Source organism: Schistocerca serialis, chromosome 8 (assembly GCF_023864345.2).
Source record: "Schistocerca serialis cubense isolate TAMUIC-IGC-003099 chromosome 8, iqSchSeri2.2, whole genome shotgun sequence".
In the NCBI taxonomy this organism is placed as follows: domain Eukaryota; kingdom Metazoa; phylum Arthropoda; class Insecta; order Orthoptera; family Acrididae; genus Schistocerca; species Schistocerca serialis.
In genome coordinates, this window is record NC_064645.1 from 584,952,242 (window position 1) to 584,969,393 (window position 17,152).

The following is a 17,152-nucleotide window of genomic DNA, read 5'->3' on the forward strand; positions in this document are numbered from 1 at the left end:
AATACAGGAAATTCTTGATATAGCCTAAAAAACAAATTTTCTGTTATTATAGGTTTATATTCGGACTCTAATCCCGTTAGTTTTTAAATAGCCCATCGGTCAAGTTAGTACTGCTGTTCCTCACAAAATTAACTTTCTTCTGCGATTTAGACTTTTAATTAATCTCTGAGACACTAACAAATGGGTCTTACATTTATCACTTTTCTCTTCATCTCGTCTGCTAGCAGCTGCCATTGACAATCATCTCGGAACTATACATAATACATACAAAGATTTTAGATACATGGAAAGCACTGTGTGATTTTTATCCCACCTATCCTTTACCCTGAGACTAAATTTGATTTATATGCTACTTTTATGATACAATAGATGAAATAACTGTCGTATTCGTGTACATCTTTCCCTATTCCAGCACTTGATAATGGCCAAAAAGATCGAAAATATTTGTGCTCTAACGCAACAAAGGAGTTTTATGTGTAGAGTATATGGTGTTTTACAGAACGTATTTCAGTACAGTCATTAAGTCAGTTAACAACTGCTAAATTTAAAAATCTTTCTTAGTATCTTCAGAAGTTTTTTTTTTCTTTCTGTGAAGGGCAATTATATTGTAAAGTAGTTTGCGTAGTATATTTGTACATCATTATTTTGATTCTGTGGACAAATGAAATTCTCATCGCCAGCTCGTGACTGTAACCAACAATGAGGTATGAAGGCACGTAAACATAATTTCAGAAAATCGAACAGACACAAAGCCTGTGTCACTATCTTCTTGAACCCACAAAGATGTGTGAGATTGGAAGTGATTGAGCGCTGAACAATTTCTCACAAGACCTTACCTTTGTTGGCAAGCTTTATTCTGTGCTAAGGCTTAAAACATTTTCTGGAAACTTCTGCGCAAGATAGGATTGCACTGTCACCAGTAGTAAGACTAACTAGACTAACTCCGAGCCGTCTAGCATTCAGCGACAGAATTAAGTGCAGTTCTTGTAAGCTGAGAACTGGTTACGTCATCGTTATCACTTTAACGTTTAAAAAGGCCAGAGCTTTCCAATTACAGAGAATTTTCATTTTATGATGTAATGATTTTCATAGCCCCTATGACTATAGTTTACAGCCTCTTGGCTGGTAATGTACACAAAAGTCTAGAAGGGCTTTGATGACTTACACGGTTGTGGTATTCTGATACGTACCCTCATTCGCAAAAAAAGGCAAATTACAGTAGCCTGATACGGTACCAGTATAAAAATTCTGAGGATAATAGGTAAATCTTTGGTCAGCCAACTTCGTAAAATTACATGGTTTCTCGTCGTAGTTTATGTTCCATTGAACTGTTTAGACGAAATGGTAAACGTGACATGGATCGAACTCCCATTTAGAACAAATTACTGAAATAGTAATCCATTAATTTTCGACCATACGATTCCAACTCGTCCACTAATAATTCCTCGACGTATATTCCATCCACTCTGGGATTTGATACTTGTGCAGCTATGTGCCTGAAATGTAAAGGATTTTTCATTATGACTTGTAAAGATGAAAATGTACTAGTCTTCTTTCTCGAATCCGTTATTTGGATGCCATTAGATGGAGGTGATTCGGAGGGATTAGGTATGAGAAAACATTCATAAATTCAACAGTCAGCGGATGGTAAAGAGATATTATAATGATTGTCGTACTGCTAAGGGTTGTGAGAGACATCATAAGAATTGTTTCATTTTTTCCGTATGATTCCGTGTATTTCGATAGCTAGCCTCACGGCGAATTTTCTGTATGAATTCCCAGAAGCCGGTTTCTCATTGTTCTTTCCAGTGGTCGGCCGGGTACAGCAAATTTAATTCGTCCCTCCCGCTTTCTTTTATCGAGTTTGGGAACTTCTCCTCCCGCAGAAATTTAACGCTGTACTCAGCCCTCAAATTCTGGGCCCTTCCTCTTAATCTGTTTTCCTTAATGGCATTCTCTCGCCCATAGAGGGCATTAGATGTCTGTGGCATCACTTATGTAGAGGGTAGAGATGTTAGTTTCTCTTCGACTTCTAGGTTGTTAGGGACCGAACTCTGGCTGAGGAAGATAAGGATTGATGAAGGGAGAGCCCATTTCTTGTCTAACGAGCCATTCGCAAGTTCTCAGAACGGAGGGAGGTAAACCAGAGGCTGCTGGTTTAGAACTTGCTGCCATAGTCATTATGCGTCCCCTGTCTTGCTGCGTTCTGAGTCAATTGCCACAACCGCTGCAATTGATGGTTCGGTGAAATTGTTGGACTCGGATCAGTTAGCGCGAACTCTTTTCACATTTTAAAAAACATATATAAAAGACGTTTCCATGAAACAGAAGTAGCGAAGAAAATGGATGTTAGAAAAGAATAATGAGTGCAGGTGAGACCTCTATATCATATTATAAGAAATTTTTACCGTTACGAAAGTAAGCACCACAAGTGTGTTACGTGGCTGTGCTGAGGTTTTTCCAATGTTCAATAGCACAAATCTAAATTTTACAGCGTTAGCTACAAAAAATGGTTCAAATGGCTCTGAGCACTATGGGACTCAACTGCTGAGGTCATTAGTCCCCTAGAACTTAGAACTAGTTAAACCTAACTAACCTAAGGACATCACAAACATCCATGCCCGAGGCGGGATTCGAACCTGCGACCTAGCGGTCTTGCGGTTCCAGACTGCAGCGCCTTTAACCGCACGACCACTTCGGCCGTCCGTTAGCTACACTTTAAAACTAGTAAACTGACGATCACCAGTTTAAGTTCTATTTTAACGAACTACTCTGCATACAAAAATAAATAATTTTTTTATTGAGTGCTGAAACAGTAACTATATTAATGACATTACAGAATTAGACGAGAAAGCTAAGACAATAAATTACAGATATAGAACTAGGCAGATGAATTACTCTAGCTTGTAGTTGGTCGAAAAATACTGGAAAGGTGCGCCAGAACTATTTTCTAAACAATACCTTCTTTCTACACAGCGCTGTACTGCAATTTTTGCAGTCTAATCGAAGTACGTTCTTGAAAAGATGTTTGCATCCACGAAATTTACTCCATAACGTGAGACATAATTCACTGACGTACAGTTCAATGGCGATTATGGGACAGCGTCAGGGAATTTTGTTTTTCAGGTAGTAACGAAAATACCATTTTACAAATATCTCAAGTCACTAACTTGAAAATGTTCAGGTAAAAACCTCTGCTTACTTTTACACAAGCATGAACTCACATAGCGCAACTAAATATTGCTGTCACTTGGTTCTTTTTCATCTCTTTACCAACTGATCTATAAAATTTAAGCCAAGCGATAGATTTTTATTACGAATCGTTCACAGACTGAAACTTTGGAAACATTAATGGGGATTTCGTATCGAAAAGCTACGAGGGTGCAAAGTCTTATGGATGGTCAGAAACTCGAAGATGTGAGGTTTGGGTTCAATGTGGCATTTGTAAAGTAGAGTATGTCGATGGTACATAATAATTATCACATGGATAAAGTAAATGCCAATGCAGACCAAAGAAATACCTTCGAGACCGGTTAAAGATGAGGAGGCCTAGGAGTAGCGTCTTTAGTAATCAAACCGTCCAGAGTCCCGGGTTCGAAATTCGACGCTGCTTGAATTTTGAATAACAGTCATCATCTGCATCTACATACATACAGGGTACCCTGTACCGCAAATAGTCGTTTCCTCTCCTGTTCAACTCGCAGACAGAGCGGGGCTAAAACAATTATCTAGATACCTTCGTATGAGCCCTAATTTTTTTCTTTATCTTCGCGAAATGTATGTTCTACAGTCAGCTTTAAATGCCGATTCTCTAAACATTCTCAGTTATCTTCTTCGAAATGAATGCGTTATTCCCTCCAGAGATTTCCACTTCGGTTCCCGAAGCATATCCGTAACACTTGCAAGATGACCGAACCTGTTGTTGTTGTTGTGGTCCTCAGTCCCGAAACTGGTTTGATGCAGCTCTCCATGCTACTCTATCCTGTGCAAGCTTCTTCATCTCCCAGTACCTACTGCAACCTACGTCCTTCTGAATCTGCTTAGTGTATTCATCTCTTGGTCTCCCTCTACGATTTTTACCCTCCACGCTGCCCTCCAATGCTAAAGTTGTGATCTCTTGATGCCTCAAAACATGTCCTACCAACCGATCCCTTCTTCTAGTCAAGTTGTGCCACAAACTTCTCTTCTCCCCAATCCTATTCAATACCTCCTCATTAGTTACGTGATCTACCCACCTTATCTTCAGCATTCTTCTGTAGAACCACATTTCGAAAGCTTCTATTCTCTTCTTGTCCAAACTGGTTATCGTCCATGTTTCACTTCCATACATGGCTACACTCCATACAAATACTTTCAGGAACGGCTTCCTGACACTTAAATCTACCTACCGGTAACAAATCTAGCAGCTCGCCTCTGAATTCCCTCGACGTATTTTTGTAATCCGGCCTGGTGTGGATCCCAAATACTCGAACAGTACTCAAGAATAGATCGCACAAGCGTCCTATATGCGGTCTCCTTTACAGGTGAACCACATTCCTAAAATTCTCCCAATAAACCAAAGTCGACCATTCGCCTTCCCTACCACAATATATGCTCGTTCCATTCCATATCGCTTCGCAAAGTACGACCTAGATATTTAAACGGGCCGACCGATGTGGCCGTGCGGTTCTAGGCGCTTCAGTCTGGAACCGCGCTGCCGCTACGGTCGCAGGTTCGAATCCTGCCTCGGGCATGGATGTGTGTGATGTCCTTAGGTTAGTGAGGTTTAGGTAGATCTAAGTCTAGGGAACTGATGACCTCAGATGTTAAGTCCCATAGTGCTTAGAGCCATTTGAACCATTTTATTTAAACGGCGTGACTGTGTCATGCAGGACAGTACTAATGATGTATCCTAACATTACGGGTTTGTTTCTCCTACTCATCCGTAATAACTTACATTTTTCTACATTAAGAGCCAACTGCCATTCAGCACATCAACTAAAAATTTAGTCTAGATCACCTTGTATCAACCTACAGTCACTAATCTTGGACAGTTCCCTGTACACTACAGCATCATCAGCGAACAGCGGCAGATTGCTGCCCACTCTATATGCCTCATCATATACGTACACAGCAAAATACCAACGGTCCTATCACACTTCGTGGGGCACTCCTGATATTATCCCTGTCTCCGATGAACACTCACCGTCGAGGACAACATGCTGGCTTCGATTACTTAAGAAGTCTTCGTACCAGTCACATACCTAGGAGCCTATTCCGCATGCACGTACGTTCGTTAACAGCTTGCAGTGGGGTACCGTGTTGTGGCATGCGTTTCGGAAATCTAAAAATGAAAGAATCAACCTGTTGCCCTTCACCCGTAGTTCGCAGTATATAATTTGAGAAAAGAGAAGTGGATTTCGCACAAGCGATGCTTTCTAAAGCCGTGCTGCTTCGTGGAAATGAGCATTTATGATGTTCGAAGTCAGAATATGTTCTAGAATTCTGCAGCAAACCCATGGCAAGGATATTGCTCTGTAATTTTGCGGGTACGTTCTTTTACACTTTCTACATACAGGGGTTACCTGCGATTTTTCTAGTCGCTTGGCACTTTCCACTGGTTGAGAGATTCTCCATCAATGCAATCTAACAAGGGGAGGCTGCCAATTGTGAAATTCAGATTCGATTCATACTGCACACAATAAAAGCTCATGGCCAGAGGTGTACTGTGGCAATACTCTCTACGATTAATAATTTTCTACAGCGTCGTGGAGCAGCGGTAAGCACTCGGGATTGTAATCCGAAGGACGCCAGGTCGAATCTCGCACCTTGCAATCTTTTTCTTTTTTAAGTATTTGTTTTTTGTAATTCCCGGCAATAAGTTGCAACAATTATGCATATAATAAGTTGTTGAAAGTCGTTTGTCGTGGAAAAACTGGCGACTTCGAACATCATTCCGCAAACAAAGTTGTATTTCACAAATGTTATTAATTGTCTTCATAACGTTAACCACGTATAGTTAACGGAAGACGTAGAGACGATATTCCGAAACGAATACGCATAGCGTAAGTCAAACGTTGGAATTAGAATAGAGACCCCACGAACACAAATTTGCTGTGGCGGGTATGAAATATAAACTCCGTTACTCGCTCGTTACCCTTGAAGGACAGTTGAATGGGCCGAAAGGAGCCGCTGCATAACAGCGTAGTTACCTGCTAACTTGGAAAGAAGGTAGATGCGGTCCCTAGCGCAACTTATAACATCGTCGAAAATCAGTGCGGACGGGAGAGCTTTGGTACACCCTGTTAAAAAAACGGAAAAATGGAGGCGGTACAATTGGAGAGCGATCCGCCTTCACCAACATGCATAAGCAATTCATCAATAGTATATATATATATATATATATATATATATATATACATATATATATATATATATATATATATAATTACAAAAAACTAATAATAAAAGAACTTGCATGGCGCGAGACTCGATCCGGAGACCTTCGGATTACGAACCCGACTGCTTACCGCTGCGCCACGACGCTGTAGAAAATTATTAATCGTAGAGAGTATTTCACCGCAACGGTTTCTTTTAACTGTCGATTTTCTCGACAACGGCTGAGAAGTGCATCTTGGTGCTTTGCCACATTACACCTCTGGCCATGAGCTATTATTATGCGCAGTATGAATCGAATCTGAATTTCACAATTGGCGGCCTCCCCTTGTAAGTTAGAGGCCATTAACGTAGAGTACTCTTTGCAAAATCGAATTACAATTCCATACGCACCTGGCAACGTACTTACTTTTCAACTCGTTTAGTTCCTGCTCAAAGCCAGGGCTACTTATTACTACGTTATCCATATGGGACTGTGCGTTGCTCAAACGACGGTACGGTTGTAAGATTTTCCTGCGTGAACGTTTTCTTAATCGTGGAATTTAAACTTCGGTCTTCCTTTTGCTATCTTCTACTGCCAAACCAGGCTGGTCAACGTGTGATGAATGGAAGCCTTAGAACAGCTTAGCCATTTTACAAAGGACAAGAATGTTTTCGGGTTCTCCGCCAGATCTTTAGCCCAGGTTTGATGGCGGTAGCTGTTGCATGCTTCACGCATAGACCTTTTCACATAAGCACAAATTTCTGCTAATCTTTGCCTGCCGTCATTTGGATGTCCTCTTTTGAACCGAGAGTCCAGCAGTCTCTGCTTCCTCAAAATTTTCCGAATTCTGTCATTAAACCGCACTGCGCCTTTTCCCTCCTAAATCCACTTGGTATACACATACTAATTCAGAGCTCGATTTATAATCTGTTTTAGCTTTGCCCACAATTCCCATATGACTATCATTCTGGAACTAAATGATTGCATATCGTTGTCTAAGTGATATGCCAAAGGCCTTGCTGCAGTGGTGACACCAGTTGCCATCAAATCATTGACGTTAAGCGCTCTCGAGGTAGGCTAGTACTTGGATGGGTGACCATCCGGTCTGCCGAGTGCTGTTGGCCAGCGGGGTGCTTTCAGCTCTTGTAAGACAAACTAAGGAGCTACTTGACCAACAAGTAGCGGCTCCGGTCTGATAAACTGACATGCGGCCGGCAAGCGGTGTGCTGACCGCATGCCCCTCCATATCCGCATCCAGTGACGCCTACGGCCTGATGATGGCACGGCGGCTGGACGGTACCGTAGGACCTTCATGGCAACGTTTAGTCCTTAATTTTTTTGTATAAACGAGATGCCAACAACTGATACTCTGCATTTTCAAGCAGAAACACTCTCCTACCCCTGAGTACTGATTCATTAACTTTAGTAACCATAGTCGCTATGATTACTTCATGATCACTAATTCCCGTCTCTATACTGACACCATCGGTAGGGTCCGGCCTGTTTGTGGTTACAACGTCCAAGATACTTCCATTGCTTGTTGGTGGCCAAACTACCTGCTCAGAACAGATTTGGGAAAACGTGTTCAAAAGTACTTCACAACACTGTCTGTCTGTACCCTCTGCATTGAATCCATACACGTCCCAGTCCTTACTCTTTAGGTTAAAGTCATCACCAACTAGTATTGCATGACTTGAGTATTTATGCGCAACAGACCAAGGACTTCCTTTGAATGACTCTAGAACTGCCACACCGGAGTTGGATGGTCGCTAAAAACATCCACAAATTAACGTGGTTTCACCTATAACTAATATGTACGACCAGATAACTTCAGTATCACATTTAATTTTAAACTCCGTAGAGGCAGTATTTTTGTCGACTGCAATGAATATTCCCTCTTCTACTACGTCTAATCCGTCTTTCCGATAAACATTAAAAGACTCGCTAAATATTAGCAATGGCAGCCAAAGACTTACAGCATGAGAAGCCACCCTCCTTCTGCTAACAGCCATGTCAAAGAGGCGAAGGATCGGACAGAGGTTCAGGGCACTCCCTTGCCCTTGGGTGGGAAACTGCCCCCAAAAGGCAGAGGAATCAGCATTGGTCAATGACATGAAGATCCAGAAAGTAATGGAAACCACTGAATTACAGATACATAATGTGTATCCATTGGACATGTGGCCTGTTATCGACAAGTGTCATGATGGTCTCTCGATTGGCAGAAGATTCCGGACTTACTCTCCATTCGGATCTCCAGGATGGAATAGCCAAGGGGGAGATTACAGTGAGAAAAATACTGAATAACCAACGAAAGGATAACGTTTTACGAGTCTATGCGTGGAATTTCAGAAATTTGAACGTGCAAGGGAAGCTATAAAATCTGAAAATGGAAATGCTAAACCTCAGTCTAGATATGATGGAGATAGTGAAGTGAATTGTAAAGACGACAAGGTTCAAATGGCTCTAAGCACTATGGAACTTAATATCTGAGGTCGTCAGTCCCCTAGACTGAGAACTACTTAAACCTAACTAACCTAAGGATATCACACACTTCCATGCCCGTGGCAGGAATCGAACCTGCGACCATAGCAGCAGCACGGTTACGGACTGAAGCGTCTAGAACCACTCGGCTACAGCGGCGGCGACGACAGTGTTTTCTAGTCAGACAAGTATAGGGCAATCTAAACAACAGCACAAAATGGTATAATGGGAGAAATTCATTATGAATTGGAAGGTAGGGCAGAGAGTGATTTACTGTGAACATTTCAGTAATTGATTGTTTTGATCAAAATCAACAGCAAAGGAACACCGACAATAATAGCACAGGTATATATGCCAACGTTGCACGCAGAAGTTGGAGAGTAAGAAAAAGTGTATGAGGATACTGAACGGGTGATTCAGTGAATACGGGGAGATAAAAATCCAAAAGTCATCGAAAGCTGGAAAGCGATTATAGGGAAAGGAGTAGAAGACAGTGTTCCGGGAGTATGTAAGCTTGGTAGTAGGAGTGAGGGAGGAAAAAGACCAATTTTCTGCAATAAATTTCAGATAACAATAGTGACTACTCACTTCAAGGACCACAAGAGGAGGAGATATACTTCGAAAACGCCAGGAGCTACTGGAACATTCTAGATTACATCATGAAAGGACAGAGTTCCCGAAATCAGGTTCAATGGTTCAAATGGCTCTGAGCACTATGCGACTTAACGTCTGAGGTCATCAGTCGCCTAGAACTTAGAACTAATTAAACCTAACTAACCTAAGGACATCACACACATCCATGCTCGAGGCAGGATTCGAACCTGCGGCCGTAGCGGTCGCTCGGCTCCAGACTGTAGCGCCCAGAACCGCACGGCCACTACGGCCGGCCCGAAATCAGGTACTGGAATGTAAAGCATACCCAGGGGGAGATGTAGATACACATCGTAATTTAGTAATAATGCTGAGCAGCAAACAATTGGTATACCGAAGTACTAAGAATTGAGAAGATACGCTTCAAGTTCTCTGAGACTACAGATACTGCGATAGTGAAATGCTCAGTATGCATTCACTGGAAGAGGTTAATCGTAGAAGTTGGGAAGAAAAACATAGGTACAAGAAAAGTAGTTGTAGAGAAATTACAGACCAATATCGCCAACTTCTGATTGCTGCAGAATCTTTGAACATATTCTCAGTTCGAATATAATAACCTTTGTTGAGACTGAGAAGGTTATGTCCACAAATCAGCGTGGCATTAGAAGGCATCGCTCGTGCGAAACTTAGCTTGTCCTTTTCTCACGTGATATACTGTGAACTAAGGGTGGAAGCCAACGGGTAGTCTATATTTCAAGATTTCCAGAAAGCATTTGACACAGTTCCCCATTGCAGGCTGTTGATGAAGGTACGAGCATATGGAATAAGTCCACAGATATGTGAATGGCTCGACGACCAGTTTCGCTTTATGAGGTAAAGAGACAAAAGATGCTGTTCTGACTTTACAACCGGTAATGTAAGGAGGGCTGAAGAAAAATTGAGACATATTGATAGGATGTGTCGACCTGGAAAAATCGTTCGACAGTATAGAATGTAAAACTGTGCAAGCTGTTCGAAATTTGGAGAAATGCAGGAGACAGCCATAGGGCAATATACAATACATACAAGAAGCAAGAGGGAACAACTATACTGGAAGAGCAAGAACGAAGTGCTCGGACTAAAAAGTATAAGACAGGGACTGTTCAACCTATACAGCGAAGAATCAATGACTGTAACGAAAGAAATGGATTAAGTTTCAAGGTTTGAGGATATAAACGATGAGATCTGCTGATGACATTGCTATCTCCAGTGAAAGTGAAATCGAATTACAGGATGTATTGAATGGAATTAACAGTGAAACGAATGCAGAATATAGTATGAGTGCATTGGAGGACGAGGCAGTCGAAGTTAAGGAATTCTGCAATTTTATTTTACTTTTTTTTGTGGGGGGTCATCAGTCTTCTGACTGGTTTGATGCAGCCCGCCACAAATTCCTCTCCTGTGCTAACCTCTTCATCTCGGAGCAGCAGTTAAATTCTGCATCTTCATTTATTTGCTGCATGTCTTCCAATCTCTGTCTTCCTCTACAGTTTTTACCCTCTACTTCTCCCTCTAGTACCATAGAAGTTATCACCTGGTATTAACAGATGTCCTACCATCCCGTCCCTTTTCTTTGTCTGTGTTTTCCATGTACTCTTTCTCTCCCCGATTCTGCAGAGAACCTCTTCATTCTTCACATTACCAGTCCATCTACTTTTCAACATTCTTCTGTAGCAACACATCTCAAATGCGTCGATTTTTTACTATTCCGCGTTTCCCAGTCCATGTTACACTACAGTATAATGTTGTGTTTCAAATGTAAATTCTCAGTAATTTCTTCCTCAAATTAAGGTCAATGTTTGATACCAGCAGACTTCTCTTGACCGGGAACGCCCTTTTGCCAGCGCTAGTCTGCTTTTTATATTCTCCATGCTTCGTCCATCGTGGGTTATTTTGCTGCCTACGTAGCGGAATTCCTTTGCTTCATTTGCTTTGTGATCACAAGTCCTGATGTTAATTTTATCGGTGTTCTCGTTTCTGCTACTTCTCATTGATTTCGTCTTTCTACGATTTACTCTCAGTCCATATTCTGTACTCATTTGGTTGTTCATTCCATTAAGGAAATCCTGTAATTCTTCTTCACTTTCGCTGAGGATCTTATAAATTACATCTTTCACCTGGAATTTCAATTCCACTTAAGAACCTTTCATTTATTTATCTCACTGCTTCTTCGATGTATAACTGGAGAGTATGGGCAAAGACTACATCCGTGTCTGAAGCCTCCTTAATCCGAGCACTTCGTTTCCTGCCTTCCACTCTTATCACTCCCTCTTGGCTCTAGTACATGTTGTATAGTACCCGTCTCTCCCTATGGTTTACACGTAATTTTCTCAGAATGTCGAACATCTTGCACCATTTGATATCGCCGAATGCTCTTCGCAGGTCGACAATTCCTATGAACGTCTCTAGATTTTTCTTTGATCTTACTTCCATTATCAACCGCAATGTCAGAATTTAAACTGTGATGCGTTCACCTTTCGTAAAGCAAAACTGATCGTCATCTAGAACTACCTAAATTTTCTTTTCCAATCTTTTGTATATTACTCTTGTCAGAAACTTGAAGCTGTTAAGCTTACTGTGCGATGATTCTCGTACTAATCGACGCCTGTAAACTTCCGCATTGTGTGTATGATGTTTTTCCGAAAGGCAAACGGCATATCGTCAGACTCATACATTCTACATTCAAAAGTGAATAGTCATTTTATTGCCTATTCCCTCAATGATTTTACAAATTATGATGGAACGTTATCTGTCCCTACTGCCTAATTCGATCTTAAGTCTTCCAAAGCTCTCTTAAATTCTGATTCTAATACTGGACTCCCTGTTCCTTCCACATCGAATCCTATTTCTTGTCCTAACACGACATCACTCAAGTCTTGCTCCCTGCTCCCAATACACTCTAAATTTTACCACCCTTGATTTTCATTTTACCGAAGGTTGCTTCGACTTTCCTATATATGAGTCACTTCTTCCGACAATCCTTCCTATTTCCATACCTTCACATTATTCAAGCAACCATTTTGCCTAAGTTTTCCTGCATATCCTATTTATTTCATTCGCAGTTGACTTGTATTTTTATATTCTTGAATTTCTCGACACAATTTCGTACTTCCATCATTCATCAGCTAAAGTATTTCTGCTGTTACCAATGGTTTCTTTGCACTTACCTTCTTCGCACCTGTGTTTTTCTTTCCAACATCCGTGATTACTTTTTTCAGAGATGTCTATTCCTCTTCAACCGAGCTGCCCATTGATCTATTCTTTATCGCAGTATCTACTAGCTTAGAGAGCTTCAAGCATATCTCTTCATTCTTCCGTACTTCCGTATCCCATTTGTTTGGATATTGATTCTCTTAAATGGCAGCCTACTCTCCATCAGTATTAAATTGTGATCTGAGTCTATATCTGCCGGGGGGGTACGTCTTACAACCAAGAAAGCTTTAAATACCTCCCTATCTTTTCCACGAATACATCTTCCTCTTGCTATTTTTGCAGAGTGGTCGCTTTTACTAGCTAAAATTTATTCCATAACTCAGTCTTTCTCCTATCTTATTACTACTGCCAAGCCCTAATTCCCCCGTAGCTCCTTTTTCTAATCGATTCCCTACAACCGCATTGTAATCCCCCATGATTATTGTATTTTCATCTAACTTTACGGATTGAACTACACATTCAGTATCCTCATAAACTTCCTCTATCTCTTCATCTCATGCTTTCAATCTGGACATTTATACCTGAACTATAACTGTTGTTGTTGATTCTTATGAGAACAACCTTATCACTGAGCTCCTCACAGTAACTCACTGTACGCCCTACATTCCTATTCATAACGCATCCTATCCCTGTCATAACATTCTCTGTTGCTGTTGATATTCTATATCCATATGACAGTCAATCCTTCTCTTCTTTCCATTTCACTTCCCTGACCTCCCACTGTACCTATTTTGAGCATTACCATTCCCCTCTGCAGATTTTTTTTTTAGCTTCTCTACTACATTCAAACATTTGAAATCCTTTTGCTGGTTATTCAGTCTTCCCTCTTTGCAGTCCCCTTCCGGAGATCCGAATCAGTTACAGGATACGTTTCTAATGGATACAAATTGTTGTTGTTGTGGTCTTCAGTCCTGAGACTGGTTTGATGCAGCTCTCCGTGCTACTCTATCCTGTGCACGCTTCTTCTTCTCCCAGTTGTGCCACAAACTCCTCCCCAGTTCTATTCAGTACCTCCTCATTAGTTATGTGATCTACCCATCTAATCTTAAGCATTCTTTTGTAGCACCACATTTCGAAAGCTTCTATTCTCTTCTTGTCTAAACTATATATAGTCTATGTTTCACTTTCATACATGACCACACTTCATACAAATACTTTCAGAAACGACTTCCTGACACATAAATCAATCCTCGATGTTAACAAATTTCTCTTATTCAGAAACGCTTTCCTTGCCATTGCCAGTCTACATTTTATATCCTCTCTACTTCGACCATCATCAGTTACTTTGCTCCCCAAATAGCAAAACTCTTTTACTACTTTAAGCGTCTCATTTCCTAATCTAACTCCCTCAGCATCACCCGACTTAATTCGACTGCACTCCATGATCTTAGTTTTGCTTTTGTTGATGTTCATCTTATATCCTCCTTTCAAGACACTGTCCATTCCGTTCAACTGCTCTTCCAAGTCCTTTGCTGTCTCTGACAGAATTATAATGTCATCGGCGAACCTCAAAGTTTTTATTTCTTCTCCCTGGAATTTAATGCCTACTCCGAACTTTTCCTTTGTTTCTTTTACTGCTTGCTCAATATACAGATTGAATAGCATCGGGGAGAGGCTGCAACCCTGTCTCACTCCCTTCCCAACCACTGCTTACCTTTCATGTCCCTCGACTCTTATAACTGCCATCTGCTTTCTGTACAAATTGTAAATAGACTTTCGCTCCCTGTATTTCACCCCTCTCACCTTCAGAATTTGAAAGAGAGTATTCCAATCAACATTGTCAAAAGCTTTCTCTAAGTGTACAAATGCTAGAAACGTAGGTTTGCCTTTCCTCAATCTTTCTTCTAAGATAAGCCGTAAGGTCACTATTGTCTCACGTGGTCCAACATTTCTACGGATTCCAAACTGATCTTCCCGCGGTCGGTTTCTACCAGTTGGATCCTTCTATTAACCACCAGACTCACCACACATGAAAGTAACTTTGGTGACAGAACATTCGGAATATACACTGCTGATGGATAGCAGTCCACGGACGTAGCTGTTCTATGGGCTCTATTAGCTATAAACCTATGATGGTAAGTACGTATTTCGTTCATAGTAGGACCTGAAGATGACATAAATGGGACGTTGAAACCACTCGCCTGAATGCTGAATACTTTGAAAATACGCCTGCCATGTTCCAATTCCATTACTCATAACGCAGCCAGTTCACAGACACACGTTCCATTTGCCTGTTGAAAAAGAGTACCACGATACTGTCGCATGAGATATAAGGCATGAGGACGTAAAGTGTCGCTGATGTACCGTAGTGCCATCACAGTTCCTTCAGTCACTACCAGATGGCTCCCCACATCGTGATGCCGAGAGTAACACCAGTGCGCGACTCCAAATTATTGAAAGGAAGGGACCTTTCCACAGTTGGTCCTGTACTCGCCAATAATAGTCATCCAGAGTATTGGAGAACCACAAATCACCGCTGTACACAGTGCACCGCTTTTCGTCAGTTATCCATGTTTCCAGATCTCGCACTACTCGAAAAGCAGAAGTTGGTGCTGTGTTGTTAAAGGCAGCCTACGCATCAGATGGTAATTTACTAGTTCTGGTGCTGCTAGTCTCTGACCGATGGTGCAGTGTAGTACAGTGTGCTAGGGTCCATTACTTGTTCTCCGATAGCAGGCGCAGATGTGGAGGGGATGCGATGTGCTATGAGCTCAATACGGAGACCTCTTTGATTGCGGCAATCATACATAGTCGACCGGAACCTTGACTACAAATATGCCTGCCCTCGTGCTCCCATGCAGCCAAACATTGGACCATTTACACTGTTGAGTCTTGTACCATGGACGCAAGGGAGAGGAGGTGAATATGGGTGGTCGGTATTTTTCTACTACACAAATGCACACGCTGATTAATACAGTTCTTTATTTACAAGCCTGGATACTTACCTTTAATACAATCTGTGTGTTGTGGTAAAAGCTCGTCAGAAATAGACCTCTGGCAGGCAATATCGGTAATAGTCACAAATCTGAACGCTATGTACTGGTGTAGCCGAAGCTCGCTCTGCAATGAATGACAGACGCCAAATCGGAGAGCGAGTTAGTGCGTCAGAGGCTCAGCTAGTGACTGAGTGACGACTGCGCTAGTGACTGAGATCGTCCGCTCAGCAGCGGCGACCTAAATACACTCCTGGAAATTGAAATAAGAACACCGTGAATTCATTGTCCCAGGAAGTGGAAACTTTATTGACACATTCCTGGGGTCAGATACATCACATGATCACACTGACAGAACCGCAGGCACATAGACACACAATGTCGGCACTAGTACAGTGTATACCCACCTTTCGCAGCAATGCAGGCTGCTATTCTCCCATGGAGACGATCGTAGAGATGCTGGATGTAGTCCTGTGGAACGGCTTGCCATGCCATTTCCACCTGGCGCCTCAGTTGGACCAGCGTTCGTGCTGGACGTGCAGACCGCGTGAGACGACGCTTCATCCAGTCCCAAACATGCTCAATGGGGGACAGATCCGGAGATCTTGCTGGCCAGGGTAGTTGACTTACACCTTCTAGAGCACGTTGGGTGGCACGGGATACATGCGGACGTGCATTGTCCTGTTGGAACAGCAAGTTCCCTTGCCGGTCTAGGAATGGTAGAACGATGGGTTCGATGACGGTTTGGATGTACCGTGCACTATTCAGTGTCCCCTCGACGATCACCAGTGGTGTACGGCCAGTGTAGGAGATCGCTCCCCACACCATGATGCCGGGTGTTGGCCCTGTGTGCCTCGGTCGTATGCAGTCCTGATTGTGGCGCTCACCTGCATGGCGCCAAACACGCATACGACCATCATTGGCACCAAGGCAGAAGCGACTCTCATCGCTGAAGACGACACGTCTCCATTCGTCCCTCCATTCACGCCTGTCGCGACACCACTGGAGGCGGGCTGCACGATGTTGGGGCGTGAGCGGAAGACGGCCTAACGGTGTGCGGGACCGTAGCCCAGCTTCATGGAGACGGTTGCGAATGGTCCTCGCCGATACCCCAGGAGCAACAGTGTCCCTAATTTGCTGGGAAGTGGCGGTGCGGTCCCCTACGGCACTGCGTAGGATCCTACGGTCTTGGCGTGCATCCGTGCGTCGCTGCGGTCCGGTCCCAGGTCGACGGGCACGTGCACCTTCCGCCGACCACTGGCGACAACATCGATGTACTGTGGAGACCTCACGCCCCACGTGTTGAGCAATTCGGCGGTACGTCCACCCGGCCTCCCGCATGCCCACTATACGCCCTCGCTCAAAGTCCGTCAACTGCACATACGGTTCACGTCCACGCTGTCGCGGCATGCTACCAGTGTTAAAGACTGCGATGGAGCTCCGTATGCCACGGCAAACTGGCTGACACTGACGGCGGCGGTGCACAAATGCTGCGCAGCTAGCGCCATTCGACGGCCAACACCGCGGTTTCTGGTGT